The following is a 14953-nucleotide window of genomic DNA, read 5'->3' as shown; positions in this document are numbered from 1 at the left end:
AGAGTTCTTAGGCTCTTCCCATCAAAAGCCCAGGATATAAAACAGTATTCATTAAAATGAACTCCAGGAAATGGAAACAGAGGTTTACCCCTCATTTTTGTTTTCTTTTCTTTTTATCTTGTTTGTTCATTTTCTTGTCTCTGGAGAGTAAGAGGGGATCACAGAAATGGAGGGACCAAGGATGATGCATACAAAAAAATGCATCAGTGGTACTCACTGAATACTATGTTGATTGACAATGAACCATAGAACTCTGGGTAGGGACAAGAGGGAAAATTGGGAGAGAGCAATAAGTCAGTTCATCTGGCTTATGCTAACTATAACCCCTCTGTAAATCATCCTTATAATAACAATTTTAAAAATGAAACAAAAAAGATAATGTTAGATACCAGTGGCTCACATCTATAATCCTGGCTGCTCAGTAGGCAGAGATCTGAGGTTCAAAGCCAGCCAAGCAGGAAAGCCTATGAGATTCTTATCTCCAATGAACCAGCAAAAAGCAAAAACCCTGAAGTGCAGCTGCAGTTCAAGTACACCCACCTTGGTGTAAGTTAAGTAAGAGCACTAGGCCCCAAATTCAAACCCTGCACACACACACACACACACACACACACACACACACACACACGGCTAATGGTCAATGGCGCTGGATCCTGTGACCAAGATCTCTGAAGCCTTGAGGAAGCAGGGGCATGTGTAGAAGGATCTAAATGGTGGGAAAAGATGCTAAACTAGCTGGGGACGCATGTGTCATACAGTGGTCATAAAGACCCTTGATAAACTCAAGCCTCACAGAACTACCCAGGCTCCAGGCCACCCATATCACTAGAAAACCCAGCTGGGGTCTTCTAGAACCTTATAAAGCACAGGCCAACAGTAAAGACGATGAAAAGACAACATCAAAACCTCCTCCAAAACATAGCCAGGATCATACTCAGACCAAATACAGACCTAACCAGGAACTTCCTGTACTTTGCAACAAATTCAGAACACAAACATCAATCAAAGGCCAAACCCCAGATTTCAGATCACAGCCAATCATACTGTGGCTGTCCAGGCAACTCCAACTTGCAATCAGACAAAAGAATTAATAACAATAACAATTAATAAGATTAATTGATGGACTGATTGATTTTGAGGCAACAACTGGGGAGGAAACTGAAGTAGGTGTAGAAGGCCCAGGCAGGGGCCCAGGCCAGGCTTAGACCAAGCTCTGCCACCTCAAGGTCACGGTTCCCATTCTGGGTAACACCAGCCTTCAGGGTCTCTGTCTCAGCTCCCTACTTCTGAGGACAGGTACTGGCTACTACCTTTCTGGGGCCCATGTTCAGAGGGCCAATAATCACGACCGCTAATCACTCTGTGTAAGCCAAATTCTCATTATGAGCTTGGGTAGGACACAAATTGCTATAATCAACTTTTATTAAGTTACACATGCCCACACATTCTCACCTGCACTCCCACACTCCACACACACACACACACACACACACACACGTTCACAATCACCTCTCTCCACATACTCGTATTCTCTCCCAATACTCATATACATACTCAGTCACATTCTCATAACCCACACTCCTGAATTCATATTCTTACATATTCACCCTCATATGCACACTCACATACTTGCACATGTTTACTCTATCAAAGCTATATGCATATTCTCCCACTTTTACTACAGCCACAATTGTGTAGTTGCATACACACACACACACACACACACACACACACACACACACACACACACATACAGAGTGCTCTCCCTCCTTATGAAGCCTGGCTGCCTCTGCTCCTGGCTGTGTCCCTGACTGGGGAAGAAGCTATTTCACCACATGCATGTGCCATGTGTACTCAGTAAGAGCTGCCATGTGTCCTTCCATGTGTGCTTACAAATGGCACCACTCAGTAGGTTTGAGGCCAAGGGGTGATGTTTAATGTACACCCTTAAATGCCTCTGTAAGTAAAGAAGCCAATGCTGTATTTTAGGGGGATGAATCGGGGTTCTTAAATTATTGTTAAATATAGTCTTCTACCATTTTGTGTGCTAGAACTGGAGCTTGAACTCGGGGACCTCAGGCTCTTGCTTGGCTTTTTCTAACACTTTTCCCATATCTCCACTTCTAGTTTATTGTTGGTTAATTAGAAATAAGAGTCTTATGGACTTTCCTGCCCTGGCTAGCTACAAACCTCAATCATCAGCTCTAAGCCTTCTGAGTTGCTAGGATTACAAGAATGAGCCATCAGCGCCAGGCAATTAAATATTTTTAATTATCGAGTATCTCCATAGTACACGCAAGTGGCAAAGCATTAAATTCAAGTACTCACACAAACCCCAAACTGTCTACAGAAGACAGCTCCATCCCTCCCTGCCTACTCTGACCTGGGGCTGATCCCACACACTGAAAAGTTCCTCCTGTACCACTCTGTGTGATTGCTAAGAGAATGATCATTTTACTTGAGCCACACAGCAGTCATTAAGGAATTCCTAAAAGCCAACATTCACCATTCAACCAAGGTCCAACTGTGTCATAAACAGAGGTTCTTGGATAAATGTGGATCTGACTGGGCGATCTAGGTCGGACTCTTCCAAAGATGCTGCTTAGAAGCTACCCAGAGGAGGGTGGAGTCAATCTAATGGACAGCATCTAAGGATGGGCCTTCAAAGCTCAAACGGGTCCTGTGCAAAAGTGGTTGTGGCACACTGTCCTGACCCAGGGCCAACAACGGGTCAGCAGGAAGCAAGCCCTATCATATGGCACTCCCACAGCATATAAATATACTCAGGGAGGAGCATGCAAACAGAGCCATCTCAGCAACACAGCCAATCTGATCCTCTCTCTGGATGATCATCTTAATTGGCGTGGCAGAGGGTGCCACCCCAGCTTCAAAGGGAGACACACCTTTCAACAGACAGGGAAGTCAGCAGATACCTCCTCTTAATACATTTCCAAATTTTCCTGGGTCATCGCTTGACACCTGAATAGCACAGAGGCCCCAAACAACATCTCTTGCCACGTGCAGAAGAGCTTGCCTGACCAGCCTGCTCTTGGGCAGCACCCCAAGTTATCCAGGGACAGCCAGGACCAACCACAAGCTACGTGGGTAGAGCTGCCCAAACTGAACCTGCCAAACCCAGGATGGACCAAGCCCAAGGGGGAAAGAAGACTCTCCTTCCCCAGTGCTTCTGCCTCCTTCCTCCTTCTATCTTCCTTCCTGAAATTGGCACTATACACAAAAGGAATTATAGTCAGGCATGATGCCTTTAATCACAGCCCTTGGGAGCCTAAATCAGGAGAGTCTTGAGTTCAAAGCCAGCCTAGGCTACATATCAAGACCCTATCTCAAAACACCAGGAAAAGGGAAGAGAAAGAGCGAGAGGAGACAGAGACACTGACAGAGAAAAAGAGAGAACTGACTCCAGCTAGGCACTACAGAGTGTAGTTTTTCTCTCAGTGATTATACTGGACAGTCATCTGTCTGCAGTGTCAAAGCAGGGAGAGCTGTAAGAGATGATGGACTTGGGGCAGAAGAACCCTGAGCACGTAGACTTAGAGCAATGTCTTCTTGTTCGTTTTACAAGAACTTCTTACTGCAAAGGGAAAGGTTGCTAGAAATTACAAAACAGATAGTGAATTCTCTTCCAGGCAGTTGCAAGGCTACCCAGGAGCAACAGGGATTCTCTGGGATTCCAACCCTGGTCTCCACTAGAACCCAGGAACTCAGAATCCAGGTCTACTCCACAAGGGGTTGGATCTTGGCTCAACCCTTCCAGAGTAGACTCCCTAAGAAGCACAGAGGAGGGATGGAGAAAATCGATTGATCTTTGCAATGCATTATTGATTGTGCTGCTGCTGCTGCTGGCAAAATGGATGTTTCCTCCCTTCCTTCCTCAGCCAGCCATTAGCATGCATTCCCCAACATTGGCTAGCAACCCACCAGGCAGCTCTGGATAACATCCGCTCAGGACAACCCACAACATCCACAGGCGACTGTCCACAAGTGCATGATGTCATCAAGCCCCACCAGACAGATAAAGAAGCATGGTCCATACCATGGACCCCATAGCCTCCTCTGAGGGAGAACCACCTCAAAGAGGGGTCTCTGCAAAATATTCTCTACGCCCTGAATGCCAGTCAGGAGTAGACTTCACAGTCTGTTCTCAAAGGGACACATGGGCTCTATTTCAGAGTGCAAACAGACAAACCATCACTGGAAGGCAAGTCTCTCCATTCCCATACCAGCTGCAGGTCTAGCAGACAGACTCTGGAAAGAGTCACTCCTGGAACTAGAAATATTTTTTCTTTGTTTTCCTTGCCACAGATTATAGACACTTATCAGTCTGAAGGTCTGGCCTTCAGCAAGGCCTTCAGCCTTCCCCACCCCACCCCACCCCCCTCACCAATGCAGTCCTGGAGGCAGGCCTGCTTTCTTCTTCTCAGACGATGCCTACCCAAGCATGGTGCCCACAGACACTAACGGTCAAAGTGACAATTGGGGCATTATGGTCTCTAGTAGGATCTACCCTGGCCCCTAGCAGAGGCTGCTTGTTTCTGGAACACCATAACCATTCCCAAATAGCTGTGCTTGCCCAGCCAGAAGGCAGGCCCTCGCCTGTGGCACGTACCAAATGACAAACCAGTGGTGTCACTGTGCCCCTTGGAAAGGGATACTTCCTTTCAGTGGTGCCTGGTGGACTTGAAAATACTCAGAACAGCAGGGTCAGATGCTTGGCAGGAGGCCCTAGGTCCGGCAGGCCTCAGGTCCAGGGAGGGCCTGGCCACCCAAGCGCCTGGGATGTGCCAACAAAACAAAAGCAGGAGCTCATGTGGTCAACACTCCAGGAAGGAGGGGAGCCTCGTCCCCCGCCCCCCCCCCCCACCTCCAGCAGGCCTCATTTGAAGCAACCTGACTCACCCTCCCAAAATACAAACTCAAAAGTGAAACGGCCCAATGGGTACTCAAGCTCTCCCTTTCTACATCTTATTTATTGGCAAAATCCCATTTTAAGTCCCAACCCCTAGCAGCTCACCGGGCTGCTGCAACAGGTGCAGCCCGGGCTCCGGCGCAATGGTTCTGGGCGGTTCTAGCATAACACAGCCCAAACCACCAAAGGAGGCCCGAGGCCTGCAGCGCCCACCGGGGCCACCACGCCGGCGACCTGCCCGCCGAGGCCCGACCGGTCCGCCCCACCTGTCTGAGTGCGCGGCGCCGCCTCCCGTGCAGGGAGGCCGAGGCCTCCAGGACCAAAATAGAAGCCCGCGGGGGGCCCGGAGCCCGCTGGGGCTGCTGCGGCCGGACCGGGTCGAGCCGGCGCGACCCCGGGGACCCGACCCAGCCGGTGGCCGCCAGGCCTGACCCGGAACGCCCCCCCCAGACCCCTCCCCAGTCCCGATCGGCGACGCGACCCGCGGCCCCGCGCGCCAGGAGCCACCTGCCCACCGGTGCCCGGCCGGCAGCGGGGAGGAGAGGGGCGGGGAGGGGCTGGGGCGGATGGGGGGGCGCCTCCAGGGGGTCCCGGGAAGGGGCCGGATGGAAGGGTCAGGTGGCGCTGCGAGAGGCGTTCGGGGAGGGACCTGGGGAACCGTGGGGGGGAGGGGAAGGGGAGGGCGCCGGGAGGGGGGCTGCTGGAGGGGGAGGGGTTCAAAGAGAGGGTCTCGGGGTGCAGCAGCCGGGGAGTTCCGCACACCTGCCCGCCCCCCCCCCGACCCGGGCCCGCCCCACCGCTTACCTGGAGCGCGCGTCCTCGCGGCGCGCTCGTTGCAGGGCCCCGGCTCGGCGAGCTCCGCGCCAAGAATGGCGGCGGTGGTGGTGGTGGCAGCGGCGGCGGCGACAGCCAAGGCGAACTGGCTCGGGGAGGGAGACGGCGAGGAGACCCGGTGGCGCGGGGGATGCTGCGGCGCGCGAGGGCGCGGAGGCCGGCGCGGGGGACCGACGGCGCGGGGCGGGCGCGCAGGCCCCTCCCCAGCTCCCCTCCCTTCCCGCCTCCTCCCCTTCCCCTCCCGCCTCCTCTCCTTCCCCCTCCCGCCTTCCCTCCTCTGATCCCTCCCCTTTCCTCCTCCTCCTCCCTCCCCCCTCTCTCCCTCAACTTCACTGAGCCTTCCCTACCCCTTCTTCACCTCCCCAGCCCTGCGCTCCTCCCCCTCCTATCTCCTGCTCATCTCCCCCTTCCTACAGCTCCCCCACACCAGGCCCCTGGGCTAGGCCCACAGCCACCCTCCTTCCCGACTCTCACGTTCTCCCTGTCTCCAGATATTCGAGGTGCAGTGCCCAGGACCTGACCTGCTGGGGGGACAAAGCACAAGGCACCCATGACACTGGGCTTTTGACTTGGAACTTGTCAAACCAGGCCCTTCCTGGGTTTCTAGGTCCTGCAAGCTCTTGGTTGACTAAATATTCCTCACGGCATGGAGCATGAAACTAATTTGTAACTGTCCCACAAGTTTGAGTGCTGCAAGCCCTCAAAAGTTAGTGCCAGGACAGGCAGTCATCACCGCCTACTCGCCATGGCACCCTGGGTTGCCATGGGTCTTAGGGACCAGAGGATGGAACTAAAGCTGCTCAGTTCATAACATACTCAGAGCAAAGTAAAACCAAATAGTTCCTAGATGATTTAAAAAAAAAAAAAAAACTACATAGACATAAAAACCTATGGCTCTATAGACATAATGTTTTATTTCATAAACTAATATGTATCTATGATATACAAACCCTTAGCCTAATTTTGATTATGTTCTAAAAACTAAGTGCCAGTGATTATATATAGAGATTCCCTTCTTGAACACTTGTTTGTTAAACATGTCATTTGAAATATGATGTAAAAATGAGTGTTCAGGGACCGGGAGTTTGGCCTAGTGGTTAAAGTGCTTGCCTAGCATGCATGAAGACCCGGGTTCGATTCCTTGGTACCACATACATAGAAAAAAAGCTGGAAGTGGTGCTGAGGCTCAAGTGGTAGAGCTCTAACCTTGAGAAAGTCCAAGGACAGTGCTCAGGCCCTGAGCTCAAGCCCAGGACTGGCCAAAAAAAAAAAAATTGTTCATAAATTCTTTAATTTAGAAATTAACATAAAAAGGGGGTGAGGTAGGAGCTTACCTTTTTTAGCTACCTAGAGGTCATGATTCTCCCCTCTGAATCTAACCAGTTCTCAACTTGACTCTTGGCTCGATTTCCTCCCAGGTAACCTTGGCCCTCAGCTTTCTGCCCTGCCCAACCTAAGAATAGGATGGTAGGTGGAGGGAGAGGAGAACACTGCAGGAAAATAGAGGGATTCTTTTTTCTCTCCAAGCTTTCTTTCAGCTGTAGGAGATCATGAATCCAGATGTCTATTCTCTTTGGATTACTATCTAACAGGAATGGATTAGTCCCGGGCTGATTAAACAGTTCTCCATGCTCAGGAAGGAATGGATATACACTTAGCATTAAGTAAATGCAAGCACTGCCAAGATGGAAGGAGAGGCTCTTTTATTCTTCTTAGGTGGGGCACATCAAGAACTCGGTGTCTCACTTGGTGTCTAGACAGCCACCAGCAGGCTGGGAAGAAGTAGATGACACATGGAAGCTTCCACCTGGAAAATTCATAATGGAACACAAGACCTCAATTTACAAATTGTTCTGAGAAAAGTGCCCTGTAGGGTTATGAAGGGCAGAATGAGGACAGATAGGTAATTAGATGAGAAAGTGGGTTTGTGCTCACTGTGAGTGCTTTCTGACAGATTTCTCTGCCAGTGGAGCCAGCTGCCTCTGTATGAGCCGGCCCTCCAGGGCCAGCGTCTAGACAGGTCTACTGCCACCTGGGCATGTGTTAGAGCAGCCTCTCCATAACCTCAGAAACCACTTCCTGATGCGTAAGACACCAGCTCTATCCCTGATAAAGGGCAGCCCAGTTCAGAAAAGAACCAATGTTAAGATGGTCTTGGAGCTTACATTTCAGGTCTTGGAAACTTCCTGTTGTAGACAAGGGGGGGAGAAAAAAAATGAAATACCCAAGCATCTCTCTAACACACCTCACCAGTGTTAGGGTGCCTTGCTCCTTCCCTTCACTCGAGGATGGTGGCCCAGGCTCCTCAAACATCCCAGGTCATTTGTTTGTTGTTAGGATTTAACATTTTGGCACAGCTCATTTCAGACACATAAGATAGCAAAATGAGTCCAGGTTTTTCTTCTCCTCTAATTGACCTTCCCCTCCAATATTAATTTCAAGTATATCCATTTTTCATCGAGTTTCCCCAGAAATGCTGAGTTTGGATACTTAAGTTTTGTGAAGTTTTCCTACATTCCCCTGATAAAACATGTACCTTACTTATATATGTAGATGAACAAAAACAACGGAAGATGAATGAGAAAACTAAAGAGATATTTAAATCCCATATGAGAAAGAAATTCAGGTGTGGTAGTTTAAACGGCACAGATAATATTACTTGGCTTCATTCATCAATTCAGTAGTTGTGCAAGAGACTGTTTCTGTGCTTGTCTGCACTGTGTAACTGCAGGTACACCTGGCTGACAGGAGCTGAGGCTGGGCTATGTAATGGGAAATACGTCCAAGCTGGTAGAACTGGCTGGTTCCATTCATCTGCAGTTTCTGGGATTGGGGTCCAGGCCGAATCCATAGTGAGCAGAAAAATAAAAAGGGCCTTGTGAGGAATTTGATGTCTCAGGAAGTCTGAGAAATATTTTTTTTTTTATGATGCAGTCCTGGGACTTGAACTCAGGGCTTGAGTACTATCCCTAAGCTTCTTTTGCTCCAGGTTAGTGCTCTAACACTTGAGCCACAGTGCCACTTGTAGCTTTTTCTGAGCAGTTTGTTGGAAATAAGATCCTCCTGGACTTTCCTGCCAGAGCTGCTTTCAAATTGCCAACCTGAATAGCTAGGATTATAGGTGAGAGGCACTAGCACTGGTTTGAGATTTCTTTTTTTGCCAGTGCTGGGGCTTGAACTCAGGGCCTGAGCACTGTCCCTGGGCTTTTTCCTCGAGGCTAGCACTCTGCCACTTGAGCCATAGCACCATTTCTGGCTTTTTCTATGTATATGGTACTAAGGAATCGAACCCAGGTCTTCATGCATGCTAGGCAAGCACTCTACCACTAGGCCCAACTCCCAGCCCTTGAGATTTCTTTAGACTATGTTCTATAGCATGGGACAACACTGCCTGTTACCTACACAGCAGCTGCTGGTATTGCAACTACTACCCATCTCGTTCCTGTCTCCTCATTCACCTAAAATAAACTTTTCTTGGACAGCCTCTCCAAAACGAGGAGTCTTGGCCCATGGTTCCTCCAGGCTCCCTCAGAGAAAGGAAGAAAGAAAAGGGTCCGTAGCATTCCAGAGATCTATATCTCTCCTGTGTCCCTAGTATTGCCATAAACCATCAAGCTTGCCCTGGGAAACTGGATCCCAGACTGGCAGTAGGATATAAATAAAAGCCTACTGGACTGCTGAGGTGTCCCTCTAGTTCCCTGCTCTTTGTGCTGAGCTGTCAAAGCCAGGGGTACTAACTAAATCTGGTTAAGGCTATAATCTAACCCTCAGCACCCTCCTGGTGCAGCCCCTCCCACATCCCTAGGCACACTGCTCGAGTTAGGGAGCCATCCTTTGTCAAGCTAATGTGTGTAAATATTCCGAAGAGGCAGAGCATTGCTCCACCCAGCCGGGGCGAGAATTGAAATCTATGTCTCACCATTGGCTGACCCTGTCTTCCGTGCCCCCAGCCCACTGTCAGAGACCAGCATCATCCCCCCCCTCACCCCAGGGCCTGCCCACGCACCCCCAGCAGAGCTCAGGGTCCCTACGCCATCTTCTTGCTTCTTGTGTCTCTCATCCACAGCTGGAGCCTGCACCAGCTTCCACGGCAAATTGCCTCTAGGTACTTTTTTTTTTCTTTCTTCTCTGACATACTATTTTGAGTTTTAAAATTTTATGTTCTGAGTCTAGTGAACTCTGCAAGACCTCCTGTCCTAATGATGCCTTTTTAACTGCGTGAAGTCAAATGCAGGATTAAGAAGGAAACCAATTATTCTGAAATCCCATTATCAAAATGCTTTAAAATGTGACCCGCTTGCTCTTGTATTTGCACATTGAATAATGCACTCTTGAGCAGGCCTAATAACAAATAGTTTTCAAGGTGAGCTAAACTACTGATATTGTAAGCTCTGTGATAATTGACATATAGTATGAAAATTGCTGTGATTTCTACTGAGGACCAGAGTGCCTGTACTGCAAGTGTGACTACCTTTTGTTGTCTGTGTGGATATTTGAAGGAAATACTAATCTCAGAGGTTAGTTAGGGAGGGAGTAAGGGGGTGGAGGCGGGAGATAAATTTCTCATCCTTCCTGTGGGAATAAACATACATACTCAGGAGGCTAAGATCTGAGGATTAAGGTTTCAAATCACCCCAGACGGGAAAGTCTGTAAGACTCCTTGTCTCCAATTAACCAGAAAAAAAAAAAAGAAAGAAAGAAAAGGAAAAGAAAAACCCAGAAGTGGAGGTATAGCTTAAGTGATAGAGTACCAACCTTGAGCAAAGAAACTGAGAGACCACGTCCATGTCCTGAGTTCAAGCTCCAATGATGGCACAAAATAAAAGAAATACTTGGGGCTTAAGCCAGGGAATTATGCTCTTTATGCAGCCATTCTGCCACAAAGCTACATCTCCAGCTTTCTTTAAGGGAAAGGCACCTTTGTCTCAAGAAACACTGCGGACAATTACCCTCAGACATATTTACTGACTTCATGTCCCAGTGGACAGGATTCTGGTCAGAGTGTGGACTCAATAGTATCTAAAGGTACCACAGGGCACAGTTAGATCCAGGGCTAAAATGCCTTGCTAGGTTTTCCTCTTCCTTCTTCTCTCAGACTCTCTCCCTCCTGTTTGCTCTCTAGTTGGCTCTGATTCTGTTAGAATGCCCTCTTCATTCTTTTTTTCTTAAATTACAAATTTTTATTTGAAACAGTTGCAAATAGTGAAAATTGATTTAGGGAAAATGATAAGAAGAGGAAACCCCCTTGGAAATACACTTTAAAAGTTATTTTTGATGGTACCTTGGGTTTCAGCTCAGAGTCTTGTGCTTGATAAGCAGGTCCTCTACTATTTGAGAAATGCTCCCTGCCTCTTTTTGCTTTAGTTATTGTTCTTTTTTTAAATTTTATTGTCGGGGTAAAATATAGAGGGGTTACAGTTACATTTATCAGACGGTAGGTGCATTACTTCTTGCACATTGATACCCCTTCTCATGTTTCTGCTCTGTTTCCCTCCCCCTCCCCCCTCCCAATCATCTTGTTTTCCACCCCCTTCCCTTCCCTATTTCAAATAAACAAATAACTGTGCACACAATATACCAGGTCTGGGTTATCCACTTCGTTCTTTTCTGTCAGAAGCCGCTGACTGGCAGCCCAACTCTAAAATGATGATGGCAAGGACTGTCTCTCCCGAGTTCCAGGTCCTACCCAAAGGACTGTGGTTCTGTTGAATCTCTGCTTATTCCATGAACCCATAGCTCGGAGGAACAACTGGGACACAAGCCTGTCTGTCAAAATGTGGGGTACAGAGCTCAGAGGACCACAGCGTGGATTCATAGAGGCTAGGTAGGTGAGTGCTGAGCAACCCAAACACATGCGCAGATGTAGGATTGCTGAGGGCAAAGAGATGGTAACATGGACTTCCCTTCTCTAATAACCTGAAATACAGTGATTTGACCAATGTAGACATGAACACTCGTACAATATTGCCAGAGGCACACTGGTAGATCAGGACTAGGAAGCAAGTCTATGATTCTGCATCTGGATGTTCCCATCCACAAAGTGAGAAAGAGGAGGAATGTAATCTATAGATCCTATAGATCAGAAGGCATGAGCAAAAGATCCTGTTAACCAGGAAGTCTATGAACAGTGGATCCCATAGACCAAGAAGGCTGCAAACAGTAGATCCCGTAGACCAGAAACGGTCATGAACAATAGATCGCGTAGACCAGGAAGGCTGTGAGCTGTGAATCCCATAGACCAGAAAAACTGTCATGCACCTTGACTTGATATAGTGGGAAGGGTTTACTCCGTAGATCTGATAGCTCAGAAACAGTGTGGTCCATAGACTCAGTAGAGCATGAGAGGCACAATCAATGGATTCGAGAGCAATACCAGGCAAGTGACATATATCACTAGAATTTACACATGGGCTTACATTTGGCTTCAAGGAAGATTGCTGAGTTACCAGCTGAGTGAATATATAGCCAGCTAAAAATCTATTCTACGATGGAAGGAAAAATTGATGTCGGTGGGTAATTAGGAGGCTGCCAAACACACTGTGGTACAATCGGTGATATTATAAATGAAAATGGAAAAGTGCTCTCCTGGTAGAATATCTAAAATTGAAAATTCTAGTGTTAGAGAACAGGGAGCAAGTAGGAATCTCGTATATTGCTGTAGGAGTAGAAATGATGCACCGCTTCAGGAAAATACTTAATGATCCTTCTAAAGCCAAATATTCATTTGTCTTAAAGCCTAGCAATTCCTTTGCTGAATATACATATATATATTCATATAAAGACAAATATAAGCAAGGGATTAATATAAAAGTAGCATTTCGTCTAGGTAGGTCTTGATGAAGCCAGATGAACTTGGCCACCTGTGGGTTTGCTGTTGGGAAAGGTGTTTGGGATCTGGGAACAGGAAATCCAATTATTTGATCTGCCTTTTGTTGAAGTCATCACTGGACCTGAAAACAGAGTGCCTTGTGGGTCATCTCCTCTCACACAGATGCTTGGCAATAAGCCTTCCTTGTATCAAATCTCTAGTCTGCACTTTGTGTCCCAGCCAACCTCTGTGTCCACCGTTTCTTCAGTGAAGAAAGTGCTTAGATGGGCATCCATGCCTCACACCTGTACTCCTAATTACTCCAGAGGCTGAGTTCTGAAGGATCAGCTTAATGTGGAGCAGAAAGCTTTTTAAGACTCCACTTCCATTTACCCAGCAAAATACCAGGGTGGAGGTATGGCTCAAGTGGTAAAGTACCAGCAGGGCAAGCAAACTAAGTAAACCTAAGGCCCTGAGTTAACCCCTCAGTACTGGTAAAAGGCAAGAAGGAAGAAAAGAAGGAAACAACAACAACAACAACAGAAAAGAACAACTTCTGTCTAGTTTTCTGATGGGGTAGAGGGAATAGTGTAATTTGAGTGAATCATACACCCATAAGTGATAATAGCTCCTGCTGGGTTAGGATCCAGTCACTTTGGAAAAACTGCTTTATGGAGTAGCCTAGAGAAAGATTCTTCTCTAATAGCTGAGGATAGTAGGTTATGCTGAGCGCTTGTGGATTATGCCTGTAATCGTAATGATTCAGGAGGCTGACAACTGAGCTTCACAGTTTGAAGCCATCCTATGCAGGTAAGTCTGTGAGTCTCTTATCTTCAAAGAAAAAAACGAAAAGCCAAAAAGAGAGCTGTGGTTCAAGTGTTAGAGTGCTAGACTTGAGCACAAAAGTTCAGGGACAGTGCCCAGGCCCTGAATTCATGTCCAGGCAATCACACACATGTTCACTCGAGGTATAAGTGACATACTCTGGAGGATGAAATCTGAAGGATCAAAGTTCAAGGCAGAAATATCTGAGAAAATCTACCTCCAATTAACCGGCCCAAAGCCTGACTAGAAGCATGTCTCAATTGGTAGATAACCAGCTTAACAAGAGGCCCTCTGTTCAAAGCCCTGGTACCATCAGTATATGTCCCTTAAATAGTTACTTTTCAAAGTAGCAGTTCATGTTTAAGGTTTCAAGGCTTTCTCCAATGTGTGAGAAAAAGAGTTGAAATTTTCCTGACATTCTTTTTTGTTTCTGGAACCAAAAAACTTTGTTCCATGGTCAGCTGTCCTGTCACTCACCTGGTTCCTTTTTCATTGTCACTTTCCCCAAGTGTCCAGTGAGTTATCATTTTAACGATGGCTCATCTTTAAGAGTGAGTGATGATTCTTGGCCTGTGCTACCGTCTGAATATGGTTCTGTACTCTGCTGGTTCTCACTGAGACAACTGGACTTGTGAAGGCTTAGTATTTTCCTAGTAGAGCTGCTTCTGCTTATTTTCTTCATTTCTATGTGTGCCGATTTAGGTGGAAGATGGATGGTCTTGTTCCTGTTTTGTTTCTAATTAAACTAAATGCACTAATACTACTTAATGACTCAAGGTATTTACTGCCAAGTGAAACTTGAGATCTGTTTATTCACTATGAGCCTCCATCATGATTTAAAAGGGTGAGTCTGAGTCTCTAAGCTTATACAGATCAAGAGAGGCAGCCCCTGTTGGTTTCACATTCCTCCCTTGCTCTGTCACAGCTGGGTGGGTGTGTACAGCTCTTTCCTCTGACATGCCTCCATTGAAGCTCAATCTCCATCCTGAGCCACAGGAGTCTCCACACAAGGTTTTCCTAGGATCTTTAAGAGTCTGAGGGGTGTATTAGCTTTCTGTGATCATGACAAAACACTGGAGACCATCAACTGATAAGGAGGAAAGGTTAATTTTTGCTCACAGTTTCAGAATTTCAATCCACGGTCTTTTTGCCCCATTACTTTGGCGTACAGCACAGTACATCATGAAAGACAGCTAGGACTGAGAAGTCTGCTCACATCATGATAGCCAGGAAGCAAAGAGAGACAAGAAGAAGCTTCCGGGGCACATCTCTAATGACCTAACTTCCTTCCACTAGTCTCTGCCTCCTATAGTTTTTCCTAGCTCCTATAGGAGACTAGAGAACAAGTCTTCAACTTGTGGTCTTTAGGGGACAGGTCTTTAGGGGACACTCCAGATCCAAATCACAGGAGGAGGCTCCCTGTGTCCACTCATTTATAGAGTGCCATGGCAACCGCCTTGCTAAAGCCATTTCAAGACCATCACTGAGCACTTACCCCGTCCATGTGCCAGGTCAAAACTGTATTTAAATCTTTTTTATGTTTTTTTATTTTCACACCA

The 14953-nt window shown here is 47.3% G+C and overlaps 1 protein-coding gene across 4 annotated transcripts in view; it reads right to left on the bottom strand.

Annotated features, from left to right (window-relative positions):
* Positions 1 to 5926, bottom strand: part of LOC150065284 (semaphorin-4D) — a 91103-nt gene extending 85177 nt beyond the window's left edge. For 2 of the 4 annotated variants that reach the window (XR_016534937.1, XM_090329865.1), the window contains exon 1: positions 5732 to 5923. The gene's annotated coding sequence lies outside the window, so the exon portion shown is untranslated. Of the gene's footprint in view, positions 1 to 4627; positions 4704 to 5731 lie in introns of those variants that run through there. The other 2 variants (XM_090329867.1, XM_090329866.1) reach the window with 2 other exon arrangements.
* Positions 5927 to 14953: the final 9027 nt, after the last annotated feature.

Source organism: Megascapheus bottae, chromosome 3 (assembly GCF_031878675.1).
Source record: "Megascapheus bottae isolate mThoBot1 chromosome 3, mThoBot2.hap1, whole genome shotgun sequence".
In the NCBI taxonomy this organism is placed as follows: domain Eukaryota; kingdom Metazoa; phylum Chordata; class Mammalia; order Rodentia; family Geomyidae; genus Megascapheus; species Megascapheus bottae.
Note: the sequence above shows the minus strand (reverse complement) of the source record. Positions and strands in the feature narration are given on the sequence as shown.